This window comes from Petaurus breviceps, unplaced genomic scaffold (assembly GCF_028583685.1).
Source record: "Petaurus breviceps papuanus isolate PSGF00001 unplaced genomic scaffold, PetGlider_PUasm1.0 185, whole genome shotgun sequence".
In the NCBI taxonomy this organism is placed as follows: Eukaryota; Metazoa; Chordata; class Mammalia; order Diprotodontia; family Petauridae; genus Petaurus; species Petaurus breviceps.
Window position 1 is genome coordinate 32102656 of NW_027185797.1, and position 20292 is coordinate 32122947.

A 20292-nucleotide genomic window follows, 5' to 3' on the forward strand; every position below is an offset into this window, starting at 1 on the left:
TCTCTCTCTCATCTTCTTGGTTGACCTACTAAATACATTTCAAAGGCCTTCCTGATACATAGTGCTTAGAGTGGTCTTTCCTACTATGGTTGGACCAGGGCTAGGCCCAGCAGGACCATCACTTTCCAAGTCCTGGACATCATGCCTCTTTTAATTCATCCTAAGATTGAAATTGCTTTTTGGGCTAACCTTATCTCATCATTGACTTATACTGGGCTCATCATCCACTGAAGTTCTTGAGATTTTTTTGTTTCTACTTGTTTTACCACGGTTTAAGTCTTTGTGTTTATTCCTGTTAAATTTCACCTTCCTAGATTTGGCCATTGATGTCCTTTGGGCCCTGTCTCTGTCATGCAGGATGTGAGCTCTCTCTTCCAGCTTTGCACCAGCTGCAGATTTTACATGTCCACCATCTGTGCCTTTATCCCAGTCCCAGATAAAAATGTGACACAGTAGAGAGCCAAACATAGCTCTCTGGGATATTTCCCTGCCATTTCCTTCCAAACTGACAGTAACCCAGCAATCACCACTCTTGGAGTAAAACTCCAAACACCCCTGGGAATGCTCAGGTATTCAGAAGTGCCATCATCAACACCAAAGGCGAGGTGTCTGTGCCATTGGGTGATAGCAGATGGGACAGCCACTCCGTGGAGCACCAAACAATTTCCTGATGGATCTTCCTGACTTCCCTCTCTCCCTTCTTAAATCCATCGTCCTCCCAGCTGCAAAACACATCTGGCCATGTCAATCTTCGACTAAAAAAATCTTCAGTGGCTCCCTATTACCCCTAGGATAAAACACAGACTCATCCTGGCATGGAAAGGCCTGTGTAGCAGAGCTCCCACCTGTCCTTAGGGTCTTGTTTCTACTTTGGTCACAGTGGTGTTCTATTTCCTGCATTTCTGGTTGGTACATGGGAGCCTCCACGTATGTTACGCACTTTGGACTCCACTGGAGGCTTCTGTCAGAGCAGAGGTCTGACTCCTCCCCGGGGGCTAGGCTTCCCTCTCCCTCCAGATTTCTGTGCATAAACTTTGTTTCTGCTTTTCACTGTAAATGTCATAGCCCTCTCCCCCTGAACACAAGACCCTTGAAGGCAGAGATGGTTTGATTTTTAACTTTGTGAGCCCTATACATAGTGCTTAAAGGAATGCTGGGAGAATTGAACTCCCCCCGCCTTTTCTGTTTTTATATAGACTATCAGTGCAGGCAAGCATGTGTGCACACATGACTATAATTCTTTACTCTTTTATATTTGCATGAAAGACCTTTTAGATGCCAGGGTTTCCCTTTCATCCACATGTAAACTGTGGAAAAGATAAAAAATCATCTCTTTGGCAACTGTTATTTATGAAGTTTTCCATATGGGTGCTTAGAGATCACAGCAAAATTGCCTTTTCCCCCTTCTCAGTCTCTTCCAGAGCCTCAGTAAGTACTTAACCATCTATCACAGAGACCCCAATACACTCCTCTGACAGGCCACATTTATGTTTTAAGATAAAAAATTTAGTATAAACAATTAAGGTATGGCAAAATAGTTCTTTTGTAGAGCATATGATGGGGTAAACAGTCAAATTCATTTTCCCTGGAGAGTTAATGTCTTTTAATTCTCTCCTTCTAATAGAAGTGTTTCTTTTCGGTAGCAAACACTTTTTAAAAATATTATTTATTTTTTAAACATTTAAAAAATTTATTTCCAGATTCTCTCTATCCCTCCTGCCCCTTCCATACCTTTTGAGGAGGCAAGAAATATGATATTGATTATACATGTAAATTATGCAAAACATATTTCCATATTAACCATGTGGCAAAAAAGGCAAGAAAAATAAAGAAAGTGAAAAAAAAAGTCTGCTTCAATCTGCACTCAGACTCCATCTGGAGGTGGATAGAATTGTTTATCATGGATCCTTTGGAATTGTCTTAGATCATTGCCTTGATCAGAGTGGCTAATTCTTTCACCACTGGTCATCATACAATATTGCTAATACTGTGTGCAGTATTCTGGCTCTGCTCACTTCACTTTGTATTAGTTCATCTTTCCAGGTTTTTCTGAAACTGCCAGGCTCATCATTTCTTATAGCACAATAGTGTTCCATCACAATCATATACCACAATTCATTCAGCTGTTCCCCAATTGATGGGCATCCCCTCAATTTCCAATTCTGTGCCACCATAGAAGGAGTTACTATGAATATCTTTGTGCATATAGGTCCTTTCCATTTTTCTTTGATCTATTTGGGATACAGAGTGGTTTTGCTGGGTCAAAGGGTATGTGGAGTTTTATACCTTTGGGCATAGTTCCAAATTGTTCTCCAGAATGATTAGGTGAGTTCACAACTTCACCAACCATGCACTGATGTACCTACTTTCCCAATCCCCTCCAGCATTTATCATTTTCCTTTTCTGTCATGTTAGCCAATATGATGTGTATAAGGTGGTACCTCATAGTTGTTTTAATTTGTATTTCTTTAATCAGTAGTGATTTAGGGCATTTTTATATGACTATAGATAGCTTTAATTTCTTCCTCTGAAAACTGCCTGTTCATGTCCTTTGACCATTTATCATTTGGGGAATGGCTCTTATCTTTATAAATTTGATTCAGTTATCTGTATATCTGAAAAATAAGACCTTTATCAGAGCCTTGATATAAATTTTTCTTCCAGTTTCTTGCTTTCCTTTTAATCTTGGCTGTATTGATCTTATTGGTGGAAACCTTTTTAGTTTAATGTGTTCAAAATGATCCATTTTACTTCCCATGAACTTCTCCATCTCTTATTGGTCATAAATTCTCCATATATTCATAGATCTGATGGATAATAATTTCCCTCTTTCCCTAATTTCTTATGATATCACCCTTTATATCTATATCATTTATCCATTTTGACCTTATCTTGGAATATGGTATGAGATGCTGGTCTCTGCCTAGTCTCTGCTGAAGTTCTTCTAATTTTCTCAGTAATTTTTGTCAAATAGTGATTTCTTACCCCAAGACCTTGGATCTTTGGGTTTATCAAACACTAGATTACAGTGGTTATTTACCACTGTGTATTGTGTACCTAATTTATTCCACTGATCCATCACTCTCTTTCTTAGCCAATAACTGATAGTTTTGATGATTACCACTACATAATACAATTTGGGATCTGGAACGGCTAGTTCAGCTTTCTTCATATTGTTGTTTCATTGATTTCCTTGATATTCTTGACTTTTGCTCTTCTAGATGAATTTTTTTAGTATTTTTTCTAGCTCTAAACATTATCCTTCAGTAGTTTGATTGGTGTAGCACTGAATAAGTAAATTCATTTAGGTAGAATTGTCATTTTTATTCCATTAGCTCAGACTGGAAGCAGGAAGAGCTGGGTTCAGTTCCTGCCTTACTAGCTTATTTCACCCATCGCCAAACCTCAGTTTCCTCATTTGTAAAGTGAGAATATGATTCTTCTACTTGTCCAAGTGTTCTTCCTCAGTCTTTTTTTGTTTATAGACGGATCTATCAATCGATACAATGCCTGTAAAGCTCTTTGTGACCTTAAGGCCATAAGTCTAGAGCTATGGGAGCTTGGAGCATGTTCTAGTTTGATGTCATCATTTTGAAGATGAAGATACTCAGGCCAGAGGAGCCAAATGACTTGCTCACCATCACACAGCCAATTGGGCTGCCTCAGAAGGATGTGGCTTCTTCCTCCTTGGGAGTCCTCTTCCAGGCTGGATGACTACATCTGTCAGGGATGGGTTGGGCTGCATGGACTCTGGGGTCCTTTCCCATTCAGTCTGTGGTTCTGTAATATCCCAATTGGATGAGTTAGGGCAGTGGTAGAGATGCCTCGGTGGCTGTCCCACAGCAATTTTCAGCCCTGTAATTATTATTACCCTGTGGAAGTTTGAGGCAGCTTTGACAGAACAGAAAAGAGGGCTTGGTGTGCATGTGTTTGTTTTATTTAATTTGGCTTGGTTATTTGCTCTGGCCTTTTTTGGAGGGGGGCAGTGTTCTTTTCTAGGTTAGGAATGGATTTTTGACAGTCACGCTCTGTGATAGGACGGGCCAATCTTATGTAAAACCAAGCTTCAGAACCCTTCTTATAATCAGAGATGCAGCAATAGATGTTTTTGTGATTTATTTCATAATGTTGGCCACTTTGTACTCACTTAATTTCACTGATGACACTGACAATAAGGTAGAAAACATTAAAAACATATTATTCATTTTCTGATAAGTCAACTATTGGGAAAGCATACTGGCTGCTGCCTGTGACCCGCTGGTTGGCAGGGCTGGGACTCCTGTTCAGTTTTGCATTTCTGAGTCTCAGTTTCTCAAGCTGTAAAGTGGGATGATAGGACTTGTACTGTTGATCCTAGAGGATGGTTGTGAACAAAACGCTTTGGAAATCTTAAAGAACTGTAGAAATCTTAGTAGTGATAAAATTCAGGATTTCCACTTGTGCTCCTGATCAGCTGAGGTCTAGATAAGTTAAGGAGTTGATGTGTTTTTATAAGTGACCACAAAACTCAAATGACCTTTCCTGGCCATTACTTCCTGTCTCCCCCTTCCCCTGCCACATTAGAATATGAGCTCCTTGACAGCGGGGCCTGACTGTATCCCTAGCACTTCGTGCAGCAATGGGCACATAGTAAGTGCTTTATAAATACTTCTAAACATTTATTCAACCATCACTTAAGGAAGAGAGTGGCCATGTTCTGTTCCCATGGTGTCTCAGGGCACATGGCAATAGATGGGTCCCCCAAAGTCCAAACACCCTCAAGAACTTGAGGGTGAGACCCTGTAGCAGCAAGCACCCCAAGCGTCCTCAGGGTTTGCAGCTACCACAAGTTCTTGGATCTGCTTTGTTAAAGGAAAGCAACTCAAAATGGGTTAACAAGCTTACTTTAATCAGTCAGACATATATCGTTTACCTTGTTCAGGGGAAAAAGGTCAGCACCCCGAACTTCAAAATATACAGACAGAATTATCAAGACATTAACAGATCAAGTAGACAGCTTTCCAACTGTCCAACCATTACATCCATACCCAGTCAACATCTGGGTTTTTCAAAGCCGGGGGACTCTCAACAACGGCTTCCCAGAATTCATATCAAATCACAGAACACTTCTCAAAGTGAGTCCCAAAACAAAGCCACACATCAGGGCTTATATAGCCTTCTCCTGGCTCAGAGAATGTAACAACCTTATTGACTCACTGGCCAATCAAGAAGTATCTACTGAAAAACAAGCCTCCCACCCCAGGCTTCAGGTGCATTTTAGCCTAGGGACAGGGAAGATCTTCCAAATTTGCATTCCCATTACAGACCCTCAAAAGGCATCTCAAGATAGAATCTTATCTAATAGATAACACAACAGCACAGAGACCTTCTGCTCCAAACTGAGACCCATGTGGCTAAAGTGAAAGTTCTATGAAGGACTTGCTGAAATGAGGCTTTAAGATGAGATAGCTCAAAACCAAACATCTCTCTGTGGGGCAGGTTCAGAGAAGGCTCAGTAGTGGCAGATTGCCTGAAACTTGAAGCTGAGTATTAGAAGGGCCCCCAGAACCCATCCAGTTTGATCCATACCCCTGCAATGAATCCCCACTACCATTTACCCAACCAGTGGTCATCCGACATTCACTCGGAGGCCTCTAATGAAGGCTCTTTCCCAAGGCAACCAGTTCCGCTTTGGGACAAGTCTACAAGTTAGGCAACTTCCTGTTGGTCCTGGTTCTGCCTCTGGGGTCAAGCAGGGAAAAAATCTCCTACAGGGGAGCCCTTAAATACTTAAAATGGCTATTATAACCTCGTCCACTTCCAATCTTTTCTTCTCCAGTCTAAACATTCCCATTTCCTTTAGCTAATCTCATATGACTTGTGCTTGAGGTCACCTACCCTTCTGGTCACTTTGTTAATGGGAAGACAATGTTTTCACTGATAACAAAGGGACAAAATGCTTTTAGAGGACATTTCTGTTCCTCAAAGAGTGTAGGAGTCCCAGGTCTTAGTGTGCTTGTATTTAAGGTGTCACTGACACACTGGCAGGGTTCGTATGGTATCTGTTTAACTTCATTTTTGAGCGGAGTGGCACATGGGTATCCCACTCTGCTTGCCCACTCCTGGAGCTTCACTGGAGAGCTGGTACATCTCTCTTTGCTATTTAGATCCTTATTGAAATAGAGAAACAGACTTGGCAAAGAAGTCTATTGTATCTGTGCCGCCAAAGATCAGATTATTTCATAGTAGATGGAAAGCAGAAGATGATGGAAGCGGAAACTCTTCAAGCAATAAATTCCAGTGGAACATATTTGGAAATTTTTATTCTAGAAAATTCCAAAGTATCGGATGTAGCCTGGGAAATTGGAAGATTTATATTACTTTAGAGCAGAATATCCTGGTTTATAGTCAGAAAACTTGGCATAAAATCTTGCTTCTCTTACTCCCTGTGTGACCTTGGACAAGACATTTAACCTTTTTAGATCTCAGATTCCTCATCTGAAAAGTGAGGGGAGGATGAACTAAATAAATGGCCTCTGAGGTCTCCCCAAGCTCCAGATGTATCTGCCTGGTACATAGTAAGTGCTTAATAAATGCTTTCCATGACCTGATCGTATGAGATGATGTTTGTAAAGTGCTTAATACAGAGTCTGACACACAGTAGGTGCTTAGTGAATGTTTGTACCCTTCTTCCATGCTTGGTGAAGCTGATTTTTGTCCCCTCCACTGCCCATGCCAGTTTCTTCTCCAATGAAATCACCTTCCATTTACTCTGTATACGTCTTGCATGTACATAGTTAATCTCATGTCGTCCCCTTCTTTAGTAATCTCCTTTCTCGGGGACTAGGACCATGTTATGGTCTGTTTTTGTATCCACAGTGCTTAGCACAGGGGCTGGTACATAGTAAGTGTATAATAAATGCTTATCGACTGACTGGAAGCTAAACCCAAGGCTTTACATTCAGGCTCATTCAATTTCTAGATTTAGTCTAACCTGTCGAAATCAATTTGAATCCTGACTGTCAAACTGCATTTTGTTCTATGGCCAGACCATCCTCTTCCCATAGCATTTGACCTTGAGTATTGCCCTCAGTGGAAAAAGTCAGCCACCAGAGGAAAATCACTGCTTTATCTGGTAGTTGCCACATGGCCTTTCTCACAGATTCTTCCAAAGAAATTTCTACCTTTCTGGGGTTTTTTTTAAAGAATCTTGGGGAACCCCAATGGTGGCCAGATCACACTTTGAGGCCCATTGACCTGTGACAGTGAAGTCATGAGTTCAATTCTTATCCCCCGTGTCTGGATAAGAAAGATTAGAAGACGATGTTTGCTAGTATTTTTGTTAAGATTTCTGTATTTGTGATTTCGGCGGTGTCAGATTCTCCACAATATCATATCGCGTCTCCTTATGGAGCCCACTACAGATATTAAGAAGGCTTTCCAGATGAGGGATGTGAGACTCGGAGATTTGCCAATGAATGCCTGAGGGGAGGACTCGACCCCAGTCATCCTGACTGCTAAAATGAGGGTCATAATCACTCTACTACTTTGTCTGTCAAAGTTAATTCATGCTAAAAAAATGAGTGTGTGCACATGGCCCGGGTGGTCTCTGGAGGTCCCTTCTTACTGTGGCCAGAGAGAGCAGAGGCTTCTCAATATGTCTGCTGGTTTTAACTCTCAGAACTGAAGTGACTCATCAGCATATCCATGCTGTATTTCTTTATTGCATTGTATCTACTCCAGTACTGTGAGGGAAGGGCCCCAGCATTCAGCATCGTGTCGGTCACATAGTAGGCATTTGATAAACGCTTGTTGGGATGGTAAACCTTACCGCCTGTGTACACCCGGTTCAAGTATCTGATTCTTGGTTCTCAGCCTTTTGGACAACAAGTTGACCAACCACTGGGACCATTCTGTGGGCGCCATTGTTGGAGCCAAGCTGCTGATTGATGGGAGGCATTTCTTCTAGGAGGAAACAGTGTGGGCACATAAGCACACCGGCGCCTTTCTGTGTGGCCAAGAAGAGCCCTCCCTGTGGGACTTGGCAGAGAAATGTTCTCATTCCAAAACTTTTTTAATTTGGGGGAAAATGGTTGTCCTTTCTGCAGATGCCCAGAGAAATTTGTCCTTGTATCTTTAGGAAAATAGCTTGCTGTTTATGGCAGATTCCATTTTTCAGGGTTTCTCTTTTTTTGAGTGCTTGTCTCCTTGGGGATAGTGTGGTTTGTAGGAACATGGGGTCATAATGTGAAAGTGGAAAGGGGCTTTTGTGGTCCTCTCATTTTACAGATGAGGAAACTGAGGCCCAGAGGGCGAAATTTCTCAATTATTTTGTTGATGGTTACTGGATGTATGATTTTAGGAACCTTAAAACAAATCAGGCTTCAAGAGCTAATGATAAAACAAAAATAGAAAATTATCTGAGGCTTAGAGCAGAATAAGCTTACCCCCAGCATTCACATTAGTTTCTCTATGGAAAACCTGAGCTACAAAGCTTGAGAAAGTCTTGGGAAATAGCAGGTGGAGTTGGTTAAGATTGTGAGGCCTTGGCAGCTGTGGGGTCAGACAAGGACAGTGGGGCTAGCCGGTGCCTCCTCCCTGCTCTTGGCCCAGGGGGCCTCCTCTGGTCTGTCTTGTCACAAGGGCACCGGGCCACTGTTTGGTCTTGCCCAAGGACAAATTTAGGCTCCGGTATGTAAACTTCTTAGAAGTTTTTGGAAGCCCTCAGCAGCCAGGTGTGGCAAGAGGCAGGAAGTGCTTTACATTAGGCATTCTGGAGTATTGTTCTGAAGTGTCCAGGGGTGCTGTGTGCCCGGAGTGGGCTGAGGGGTCAGGACAGAGATGAATGAAGCTGTAGCTGGGAGGCAGGAGCTGAGGGGAGGGGAGTGAGGCTCCCAGGTGATAGTCTCAGGAGCCTTCTCTTAGACTAGACATTCCTGAGGAACAGGTTTAGTTAACTGGCACTCTGGGCACAGAGCTTCTGGGAGCAGAAGATGATTGGCACAAGAGCCGGGCCTGTATTTTGCCTCCTGCTGCAGGTTTCTCTGGTTGTTTGCAGGCTGGTTTTCCTGCTAGAAACAGAAATTTAAGGGGCGGGAGGAACATCTCTTCATGGTCAGATACTTGACGAAGATAACGAGATTGTAGAAGAGGTTCTCATTGACCGCTCTCCCTGGGTGGATCTCTGCTCTTGTTTCGACTCTCCTCTGATGGCACCTGGTGAGAGAAAGTAGGGCAAGGGGAGAGGTCTTGACCCTTCCACCCCCCTCTACCCCCTGTGAAAATGCGCCTCTGTCCTCTGCCTCTCCATTTGGTCTTTGGGGACTGATCCAGAAGCCAACCCTGCGAGTGGCAGAGGGTCAGGAAGGCCAACTTGGGGCTTAGGTTTCTAGGGGTCTATGACCAGACCAGGTTTGAGAGCAAGCCTCGCTTGGATTCCTCAGGAGCAAGGAGTGACCTTCAGGACCCAGGCTGAGACAAAGACGCATCGGCCATGCCGCTGAGGGACACAAACTCACCGGGACCAATGCTGGGACCATATGTAGAAATTGTGCTATGTCTGCGTCCACTCTCCCCAGAGACCAAGATGGAATGGAGGCAAGTGTGCTTCCAAGGTATTGGAGGAAAATGACTTTCATAATGATTAACAATGGAAACTTGGAAGTAAATATCCCCTTGTTAAAAGCTTATAATAAAAAATAAGACTGGTTAGCCAGGTGAGAAGAAATAATCCAAGAAGAAAGGGTGGTAGGTAAGATGGGATGATGGCAGAGGGAGGAGAAGAGGAGGGGTACCTTTGGGGGCTGCTCAGGGGGGTGAGTCTCCTCTCCCTAAGGAGGAACCTTCTGAATTAGCAGCAGGCTCTGGGAGATGGCCAGCATTGGACAATGCTGAGCCTCTGCGGGGGGTCCGAAGGGACTTATCTACAGAATGTATTGGTTTAATCCAGAAATGTTCTTGTCCTGTAGTCAAGGGTCACACAGTGCCCATGGGCTCACACACATCCATGTACACACACACAGACAGCACATGCTTGCTGGCTGACACACATTTATAAAGCGTTTCCCTGTGCCGGGCTGACATTCTATCAGGGGAGACAACATGCACATATATGGGAACAAAAACACTGAGAAAAACTCCTCTGGGCTCTGGCTGGCATCCGTGGGCTCTTGTCTGACAGTGTTTCGGGGCCAGTGGAAGGAGGCCAGCAGGCCTGTTTCTCCTGGTCCTTCTTCCCCAGGGCGGCTGGGCTGATGTGGGAAAGTCCCCAGTGGTCCAGCCTCAGCTGGTAAGGCTTTGTTCAGAGGTCACGGCCGGAGCAGCCGATTGGACATAGGAAGCCTGTGTGGACTGGAAGCAGATGGATGGCACTTCCCACCTGCAGAGAAGCAGGCAGGGAACCCAGGAGTGCTGGGACCTGAGGGACAGCAGGAAAGCCCATCCAAGGTCGGGAGAGAGGTCAAGAAATGGTGTGGAGACAGAGATGAGTGTGGCAGAGCAGCCTCCATGGTGCCCTCCTTGTCCATAGCACACTCCAAGTCTGGGCCGGCCTCCCCTCACATTTCTCCCTTCGAGTCTGTTTCCTTCTTATAGTTCAGCCAGGGCCAGGACAGCTCTTTTAGAGAATGAGGTCCTGGATGATGGAGAGTGGATGCTGATGAAGGCTTTAAATGGTCACGACCCTTCAGGCTTGTTATCCCATAGAAACTTCAGGACACTTTCAGGAGACAGGCAGGGATGGAGAGAATTAGTACTTCCTGTTTTACAGGGAGGCTTTGAGGGATAAAGAGACTTGGCCGTAGTATAAGAGACACAGCTTGTAGTATGTCTGACGTAGGATGGGAAGCCCGGGAGTGGTGGGGTGGGGTGGGAGGGTGATTCCATGTCTAGCGTGCTGTAGTGAGCTCCCCTTGCCTGGAAGCATGCAAGCCATAGACTGAACGGCCGTCTTTCAGGAGTATTGGGTCTATTTGCCCACTGGTCCATACATAAGGGTCACTGCCTACTACAGGGTGATGGTTTTAAAATAGAATGTTGTCTATATTTTATTGTATTTTTATTTATTTTGTTAAATATTTCCCAATTACATTTTAACAGGGTTCAACCTGTACTGAGGTCTTGGGTTTGCTTCCTGGGAAAGAAGAGAGGCTGGGGGCAGTGACCCCAGTTAGGGGGTTCCTACCAGCATGAAGCCATAAGGGGAAGCGGTGGGAGTATATAGGCAGGAGCCTGGCATGAGAAACACAGAGGGAAAATCACTAGGCCTTGGCCATGGGACAATCAAAGATGCCCCCTCACTTTTCAGCCTGGGGGCTGGGAGGATGCCAGTGTGAGAATCCAGTGTAGGGAGCTCTTGGCTTTGGACTGCATTCTTGCGGCCAGTGTTTGCTTGGTCTTCTCCCTCCGAGTCTGGTGGCTTGGCCGCCCTGGGGATCTCAGCATCCAGGCTGCTTGCTTTTCTTTCCTGGATGACTTTCCCAGGGCTCAGGACTCTTGGAGCGATCAGTTCTGGCTGATTTCTCCCCTAAGGTGGGCAGGAGGAGAGCCAGGTTGGTGAGCGTTGGTGCGTTCCAGGAAGCTGCCTTCCTCTGCAGCTTTCCTTTTAAAGGGCAGAGACAAGTCTACACCAGACTAGCCTCTTCATGTCGAGAAGCAGGATGGAAGCCTGGCCTTCCTGACCTGGGTGGAGATTCTCCTTCCAGCGCATTGGAGGGCTGCACTGCGCAGGTGGTCCACGCTGGGCCTGGGTCTGGGAAACAATAAGCCACAAACACGGGCCTCGGGAGCAGGTGTGAGAGGGTGGGGGGGTCACTGAAAACAGAAGACCTTTTGTTCCTGAACAGAAAGGAGAGGGGCTCAGGAGAGCCAGCCTGGAGGCCTGTGGGGAAAAGGAATCCTGTAGGACCAGTCATGATTGGCACGTGTTTCTCAGGTCCTCGATGGATGGTCTGTGCATCCAGGGACAGGATTTAACAGACGACCAAGAGTTCAGAGACCCCAGAACCAAGAACATCTTAGATCCTTGGGCCATCTAGTCCAACCCTTCCATTCCTGACAGGGAGAGAAACTGAGGCCCAGAAAGTTAAGCGACTTTTTGTGGTCACATCATGTAGGGATTTGTGAATCTAAGGTCAGCACTCTTTCCCTAACACCAGGTCAGGTAATTGACTGTGTCATTTGCAGGGAGAGAGCCAAGCCTCAGAGACTGTGACCTGTCAAAGGTCACCCCAGCTAGCAAGGGGTTGAGCTGGGATTTGAACTCAGGTCCTCTGACTTCAAATTCTGTATTCTTCCCACTCCACCATACTGTGTCTCTCATGCAAGGGAATCATTCTCAGTCCCTGGCTTAGAGGGGCTCCTATCTGGGATAAGAGAGGCAGCCAAGAAGGCTGACCTTGGAGGCACAGCTGACTTTGCAGATCCCAGCCCCTCAGTGGCTTTGCAGAGAGATGCCTTTGAGAGTTGCCGGGGCTGAACAATTCCACCCCTTGTAGCGGCAAGACCCTCCACGCCCCACCAGCCCAGCATCGAGACCCTCCACGCCCCACCAGCCCGGCAGCGAGACCCTCCACGCTCCACCAGCCCGGCATCGAGACCCTCCACGCACCACCAGCCTGGCGGCGAGACCCTCCACGCCCCACCAGCCTGGCGGCGAGACCCTCTATGCCCCACCAGCCTGGCATTGAGACCCTCCATGCCCCACCAGCCTGGCGGTGAGGCCCTCTGCCCTCTGTCAGTCTAGTGGGCAGATGTCTTTCCGAAGGCCTCTGTTCAAAACCCTTTTGTCCCAGTAAAACCTCCCAGTGGTTGTGCCCAGCCAGAAGAGGCTTCCAGAGCCCAGGGGCACCCGCAGCCATGATGGGGCATGAGGGAAGACTTTGGTGGAAAATGAATAATTAATAATAATATTAGTAATAACAGTAATAATGACGAACATTTCTATGGGACTCAAGGCTTAGGAGAATAAAGATTTCCCCAGAGTAGAAGATTTATAATAATAATAAGCTTTTCTCTAGGGTTCAGGGTTTGCAGATGCTTTCCTCTCAATGACTCTGTGAAGTTGACATTGATTCCATTTTGTAGATGAGAAAACAGGTTTTAGGGACCAAAGAGCTTGACCCAGCCACAGCCGCAGCTGGAATCAGCCTCTGGTCTCCCTGCCTCTCCTTTCACTCTCATTTCCACCTCACTCTGCTCCCTACCATTCCTCTTCATTATCCCAGGTGCGGCAGAATTTGGCTCTGGCTATGGGACCTTTGGAGGGGTCTGCCTGGATGTTGGTTTGACTGCAGAGGTTAGGGCAGACTCCATTCCCGGGGCTAATGGTCAATGGGCAGTAGTGAAGGAGCCACTAAGTGTCTCTCAGCTTGTCCGTCCCAGCGTCTGCTCTGCAGAAGGGCGAGGGGCCATGCCTTCTGCTGCCCTGACGTCTCCCAGGCTCCTCCTCTCCATTCCCCCAGCCCATGCTCAGACACTTAGCATTAGAAGGAACTTCAGAGACCACCTGGGGACTGAGAGGATAGTGGGTCTCTCTACAGAAATAGGGAAGGCAGAAGGTGGGAGGGTTTAGGAGGTGTCAGATGCCTACCCAGATATCCAGTTCAAAATTGGGAGATGCAAGGTTGGAGGTGGCTGAGAGGTTGGGGCAGGAAAGGTAGAGTTGAGAATCTTTAGTACAGAGATGATAATCAGATCCCTGGGAACTGATGACATCACCAAGCAAAGCATTCTTGAGGGAGAAGAGGGCCCGGGACAGAGCCCTGAGGGACACCTATGGTTCGAGGGTGTGATCTGGAGGAGAATCCAGCAAAGGAGACATAGGAGGGGCAGTCAGAGAGGGAGGAGGAGAGCCAGGAGAGAGGGACGTCCCAAAAACCTAGAGAGAAGGGAATGCCAAGGAGGGGAGTGACCAACAATGTCGAGGGCTTCAGAGAGGTCTGCAGTAATGAAGGAGGAGCACGGACCATTGGATTGGGCGGCTAAGAGACCATAGGGAAGAGGTCATGTGGCAAATTAGGGACTGGAACGGACACATGATCTCTCAGCCCTAAATCTTTGATCCTCCAACCCTCTGTGTGACATGGGTCAGGTTGCCTCAGTTTCCTCATGTTGTAAAATGAAGAGGCTGGACTGTGTGGTTTCTGCGGGTCCTTCCAGCCTGAGATTTGTGCTTCTCTGATCTTTGATCCTCTGAGTGACTTTGGGCACATTACTTCTGCTCCAGGGCCATGTTTCCTCATCTCTAAAAGGCACGAATTGGACTTGGTGGCCCCTGGAGTTCCTGCCACTCTAGATCTCTGACCCCATCAATCTCCAATGAGAGGGAAGTCCTTTGGCACAGTCTTCTCAGGGAGTCTTATCCCTTGTTTTTGTCAACTGAAGGAGAAAATGGTGAATGCTTTTGGCATGTGGGTGCTTGCCATGAGCCTGGCTCAGGGGTAGCCCAGGGCTGTGTGGTGTGAATCCATTACCTGTGAAAGTGACTCAGCTTTACCCTTGAAGAAATGCTCATTGAGGTGGATGTGGGTCCCCAAGCACTGGTAAGGTGCCATAGGCTAAGAGCCAGTGTGAACAATATGGTAGGTTTAGATTGTGGATGCTGGGAGGGAAGGGAGTGAGATCCCTATGGTGTAGTGCAAAGATCCCTCACTGGATTTGGATCCAGGGACCCAAGTTCAAATCCTACTTTTTCCACTTACTACCTGAGTGATCTTGGGCAAATCACTTACCTTTTGGGGACTTGGTTTCATCATCTGTAAAACAAAGGTTCTTTCCAGCTTTAGCCTATGACCCTCCTCTCTGGCTGTGTGTGATCACCTCTCCCAACCCTTCTTAATTCTAAAGCCTTCCTTCCCTCCATCATTTCCCATTTATCCTATACACAACTGGTTTGTTGTTGTTTCCTCCATTAGACTGTAAGCTCCTGGAGGGCAGGGCCTTGTCTTTTGCTTCTTTTCCTGTCCTGGCACTTAGCACAGTGTCTGGTGCACAATTGATGCTTAATAAATGCTCATTGATTAACTGAAGACTGACTTCTGGGGAGAAGCTGATGGCAGCTGGCCCAGTGTCCAAGATCCCAGAAGTGACCAAGTAGCCAGAACTACCAGGGACCTTTTTATAGCTACTGGTGAGTTGAGTATATGCTCGGGACGATGGAACTGTTAGGAATTCAGGTTTCATGGAAGTGAGTTAAACCATTCTCCCCCCTCCTCTTCTCCTAATGCCCCAATCTATTTAGCTTCATCTGATGTTGGCCTCAGGACACTTCTCACAGGCAATGAAACACTTGTTTGAGCTGTAGAGGGGACGTGGCTAAACAAACCACTCCCCACCATTCTGCAGTGAGCTGTGTGCCACATATAGACCCGGCCTCACAGCTGTTCCAGAGAAAGAAGTTTTAAAACCTTGTATAAATGGGTGAAGTAGAAGTGCTGTCTTTGGCCTCTGGTCAGAGGATTTGGGTTCAAATTCTGCCTCTTGAACCTTCTGTGTATTAGTTCTTGGGTAAGTCACATAACCTGGTCTCAGTTTCCTTAATTGATAAGGTTAGACTCGGTGACTTCTAAAGTCCCTATTAGATCCAAATTTGAGATCCTCTGATCATTGTCAGAAGCAAGGTGGATTTTAGTGAAAATAACACTGGACTTATTTTTTGTTTGTTTTGGAAACAATTGGGTTATGTGACTTGCCCAGGGTCATATAGCTAGCTAGCAGTAAAACTGACTTAAAAGTCAAGAGAACCAGGTTTGAGTTCATACCCTGAAATTTAATAGCTGTGACAAGTCACTTCTATTCTCAACCTCTATTTTCCATCTATAAAATGGGAAGAACACTATTTCCTCCATGTCTCTCAGGGTTGTTGTAAGGAAACTCTGCACAAACCTAATGAAATAGGAGTCTTTGCCACACACCAGGAAATTCAATGCAGAGACCCTCTGAGTGAAGGCTGGTGATCATTCATAGTTTTAAATGGCACCATAATTTCAAGAAAATAATGGCTGGCATTGATGTGCCATTGATGTTTTCCAACAATGGAAGGCTGTGTCTGAATTTTTTTTTGCTTGTACTTCTGAAAGAGATGTAAAATTATAGATTCATATTCAATATGGACCCTACTTTTATAATCATTAAAAGACAAGCAACTTCATGGGCGTTCACAATGTGTACGGAGCCCATTAGAACATTTCTAAATGCGTTGTAATTGAAGGGAGGGCAAAGATTTGAATTAAAGCCTGAACTCCTTCATGTGGCCAGCCTGTCATCTGTGAGTATCTTTATCTTCTCTGCTGTTCACTAAATATAATCATATCAAGCTCATTATTGGGGGGGGTCTTTAAAGAGTTTCTCTCTTCCTAAAACTGTAATTCTCTGACCATGATGAGATAATTATCACAATTTTGAAGAATTCTGTATAGAGCAGGGCCCCTTAATGGTTTGGGGGTCAGAGTCCCCTTTGATAGGCTGTCGAAGCCCACTGGCTCCTTTTCAGAATCATGGAAGGAAATGTACATTTCAGCTAGATGTTAGTGATATAATTTTATAAGATATAATTTTATTATAAGATATAATTTTTCCCTCATCCAAACCCATAGGCCTCCCAAAATCTTTGGATGGATCCTAGGTTAAGAACCCCTAATTTAGAGAGCCCTCCAAGAGAGTCAACAGGTTGCATGAAGTAGGCCCAAACTTTGATTTGGCGGGGGGTGGGGGAGGTGGGGAAGAAGGGTATGGATCTCCCAGGATTTTAAAGCAAATTGATGGGAAAATAACAAGGATCTGGGTGCAGAAGTTATTGGTTTAAAATACTCTGGGCCTTCTAATACACATCAAAATTTAACAATGGCCCCAGAGAAGTGTTGAGATGAGTCAACGGGCTGCCAAAAGGAGAAATCACATTAAAAAGATGAGAAGACAGAAGGAGGGGAAATTGAAAGAAGATCCCTTGTTCCTGATGGCTCTGATATTTAAATATAAAGGGTGGCCGTGAGGGAAGTGGGTGCTCATGTTACTGGTGTGGCTGGAGGTTAATGCTCATACCCTATCCCTGTGTGACCGAGAGCATTGCGACCAGTCTGGGTCCCAGTTTCTGCAGGAGCCGGGAGACAGACAACAGACCCGCCTTATTTTCTTATGTCAAAGCCGGCCTTATTTTATTGCTATTGATACCATTTGGCTCAGGGCATATCTAGGGCTGCTATCTAGTCAGTATAGACAGCTCTCCTTGCTTTATTTACTCACCTTACAAAACTTTGGAGACAGCCCATCAACCAGGCAACCATGGTGAAACTGGATTGTGTGGAGTGTAACCCTAATGTTGCTTTGTCCAGGTTGGCTCAGGGGGAGCCCAGAAAAAGAGGCAAAAACGTCTGTTGGCTGCCCTGAAAGAGTTCCTATGTTACGTTCACATCCTCTCTCCCGTCCTCGCTGATGATCTCTGAAATGCGAACTTTTCAGTGGATGTTCCAGAAATTTTAATAGAGTCAGTCGAGGGTGGTTGGGACTCATTGCACATCTGGCACATTGCTAAAGGTGCCCTGACTCTTTGTTATTTGAAAAAATATTCAATTCTCACAAAGGGATTTGTCTTCACTCTGCTGTGGATTTGTGGGGGCAAAATTCTTATTTTGTTAATTGTGCAATTAGTGAGAAGATAGAGGCTGCTGTTGTGCAATGGAGATCCAAGGGACAGATTCAGGAAGATCAGAATTCAAATCTAGCCTCAAACATTCCCTAGCTATGTGACCCTGGGCAAGTCACTTAACTTCTGTTTGCTTCAGTTTCCTGAACTGTGAAATGGAGATACTAGAACTTCCTCACACATAGATCAAATGAGATGCTATTTGTAACGTACGCAGGCACCATGTGAATGTTTATTCCCTTCTCTTCCCAAACAGGACAAGCTACCACATAGAATCAGGAAGCAAAGACAAATCGCAGCCGATGGGCATGAAAGCAATGTTTGGGGGAATGGAACGGACTGTTCTATCCTAGGAAATAGTGGTCATCATTGGAGCCTGTTGGCCATTGGCTGTCTCTGAGTGAACAGACAGGACCTATGTGGGAGAGGTGGGCAGCTGGGGTGGAGCAGGAAGAATGCCAAGGTCTCTGGACTGGAAGAGAATTGAAGGGCCGTCTCATCCAATCCATGCTGGAACAAGAATGCCTTTTATATCTCACTCAGTTCTTGTTGATAGTTGGTCATCCAACCTCTGCCTGAAGTCTTTCAGGGAAGGCAGACCCATTAGCTTCTTTGGAAGTGCATCCCACCCTGGGATAGCTCTGATTTTTAGGGAGTTTTTCCTTATCTTGAATCTAGGTTATTTTCTTTGTAATGCCCACCCTTTGTCTCATTCTGCTTGGCCTCAGGTAGAACTTAGTCCAGTCCCTCTCCCACATGACCACCTCTCCAGTCCTTGAAGGCAGCTAGCAAGTACCCCTAAGTCTCTTGTCTGGGTGAAACCTCCCTCATTCCTTCAGCCCATCCTTGTGTGGCATAGACCTGGAGATTACCTCCCATCTACACTCTCTCTATCTTGTATATGCACGGTACCTATACAACTTACTGCCTTTCTTTTTCATTTTGAGCATGGTACCTGGCACATAGTAGGTGCTTCAGGCTTATTGGGGGCATTGATGCTGCTGCTGCTGACCTCGAGGCCCTTCACCATCTAGGACTTCTGTCCGCTCTGCTTTCTCCATCTTATTAACATCTGTCCTAGAATGTGGTGCCCAAATTGGACCTAAGACTCTGGCTGTCGCCTAGCCTAGCCAGGGCAGAGTGCCAAGGGATTGCCACCTCTCTTGTTCTAGACCCGGCGTCTCTCTTAATTCAGGCTGAGATGCCAGTGACTCTTTAGGCTGCTTTGTCACACTCTTACCCCATTTGGTGTGGTCAGTTCACTGTTGTTCAGACAATGGGTGTCCAGCCACACCTCCCCCACCATTGTTTTGGAAGCTGACTTTTTGAACCCAAAGGTAATACTTTTCATTTTTTCTCCATCAAAGGTGATTTGTCTCCCCGGTGTTGGCTCAGCCTGTTGCAGTCTGGGCTTGGTCATCCAAAACGTTCGTCCTCCCTCCCAGCTTAGTGTCCTTTGCAAATGTGATAAGCTTGCCATCCGTGTGTTTATACAAGGGTGTTTAATTAGCACAGAGACAAATGCTGTGTTAAGGGAGAGACCCAGATGATGTGTGCTTCAAGAGTGCGGAGAAGGGAAAGGTCCCTGTGGTTGACCTAACACAGGAATGTGGAGGAGGCTGTGATTCAGATTCAGTGAAGAGAGGAGCAAGAAAGGCTTTTGGAACTGAGATGGCAGGGGGTGGGGGGCAGCTCATGGGCTGAGGTGGAGGAGGGGGGCCCACGTTAGGGAGTTAGCTAGAACCCAGATCAAAGAGTACCTTGAACAATGGGCCGAAGAGCTGGGGCTGGATCCCAGGTTTTAGGGAATCCTCAAAGTTGGGTTTTAAAGTCAGATTTTTCAGATCATCAGTGTGGCTCTGTTAGGGTGGATGCCTGTGTTCCTGGGTAAGCCAATTGGTGATGGGGAGATAGATGGCTTCCTGCTTCTAGAATTCAGGGTGTTTTGGCTGCAGAAGGCGGGGATGGATGGGAGGTACAGAGAGGCAACTGGAAGCTTGATGTGAAGCATGAGTGCTGTCCAAGAGGGGACTGGGCTTCCTGGAAAGAGGATAGCTTCTCCTTCCCTCAAGGTCTTGGTGTAGAAGCTGGATGATTCTTTTCTAGGGCAGATGGGGAAGATACGATAGTTTAGGTAAAGAGTTGTGCTAGATGCTGTCAGCCTGGTGTCATGGGCAGAAAAACAAGTGACTGGGCATCATGGAGATCTTGGTTGGATCCCACCTCTGACACATAAGGGCTATGGAGCCCTGGCAAGTCATGCAGCCACTTGGAGCCATTGCTTCTCCATCTATAAAGCAACACGAGAGCACCCATTCATAGGTCTCTTGTGAGCTTCAAGTGAGATCTGTACAGTAAGTGCTTTGCAAATCAGGGCGTACTTGCAACGTGATCTCGGAGATCTCAGGCCATTCTGCAAGTCTGACTGTGCATGATCTAGCTCTGAAGCCAGAAGAGGTTAAATCTGGGTCCTTGGGGTGGGAATGTACAAATAGAGGCTGAGGCAAGGAAATCAACAGACACATGTGTATGTGCACACACACATGCAACTTGGCTTTTGACTTTTTATTTCCTGTGCCTGTTGTGTTAAATGGGCAGGAAGCCCATGGCTGTGGTGCTGTCTGTGATTGCAGAGACTTGGTTCTGTGCCTACTGAGGCATGAGAAAAGGCACTA

The 20292-nt window shown here is 45.9% G+C and overlaps 1 protein-coding gene across 1 annotated transcript in view; it reads left to right on the top strand.

The window, feature by feature from the left end:
* RAPGEF5 (Rap guanine nucleotide exchange factor 5) overlaps window positions 1–20292 on the top strand; it is a 245401-nt gene that overhangs the window by 20569 nt on the left and 204540 nt on the right. The window lies entirely within an intron of this gene.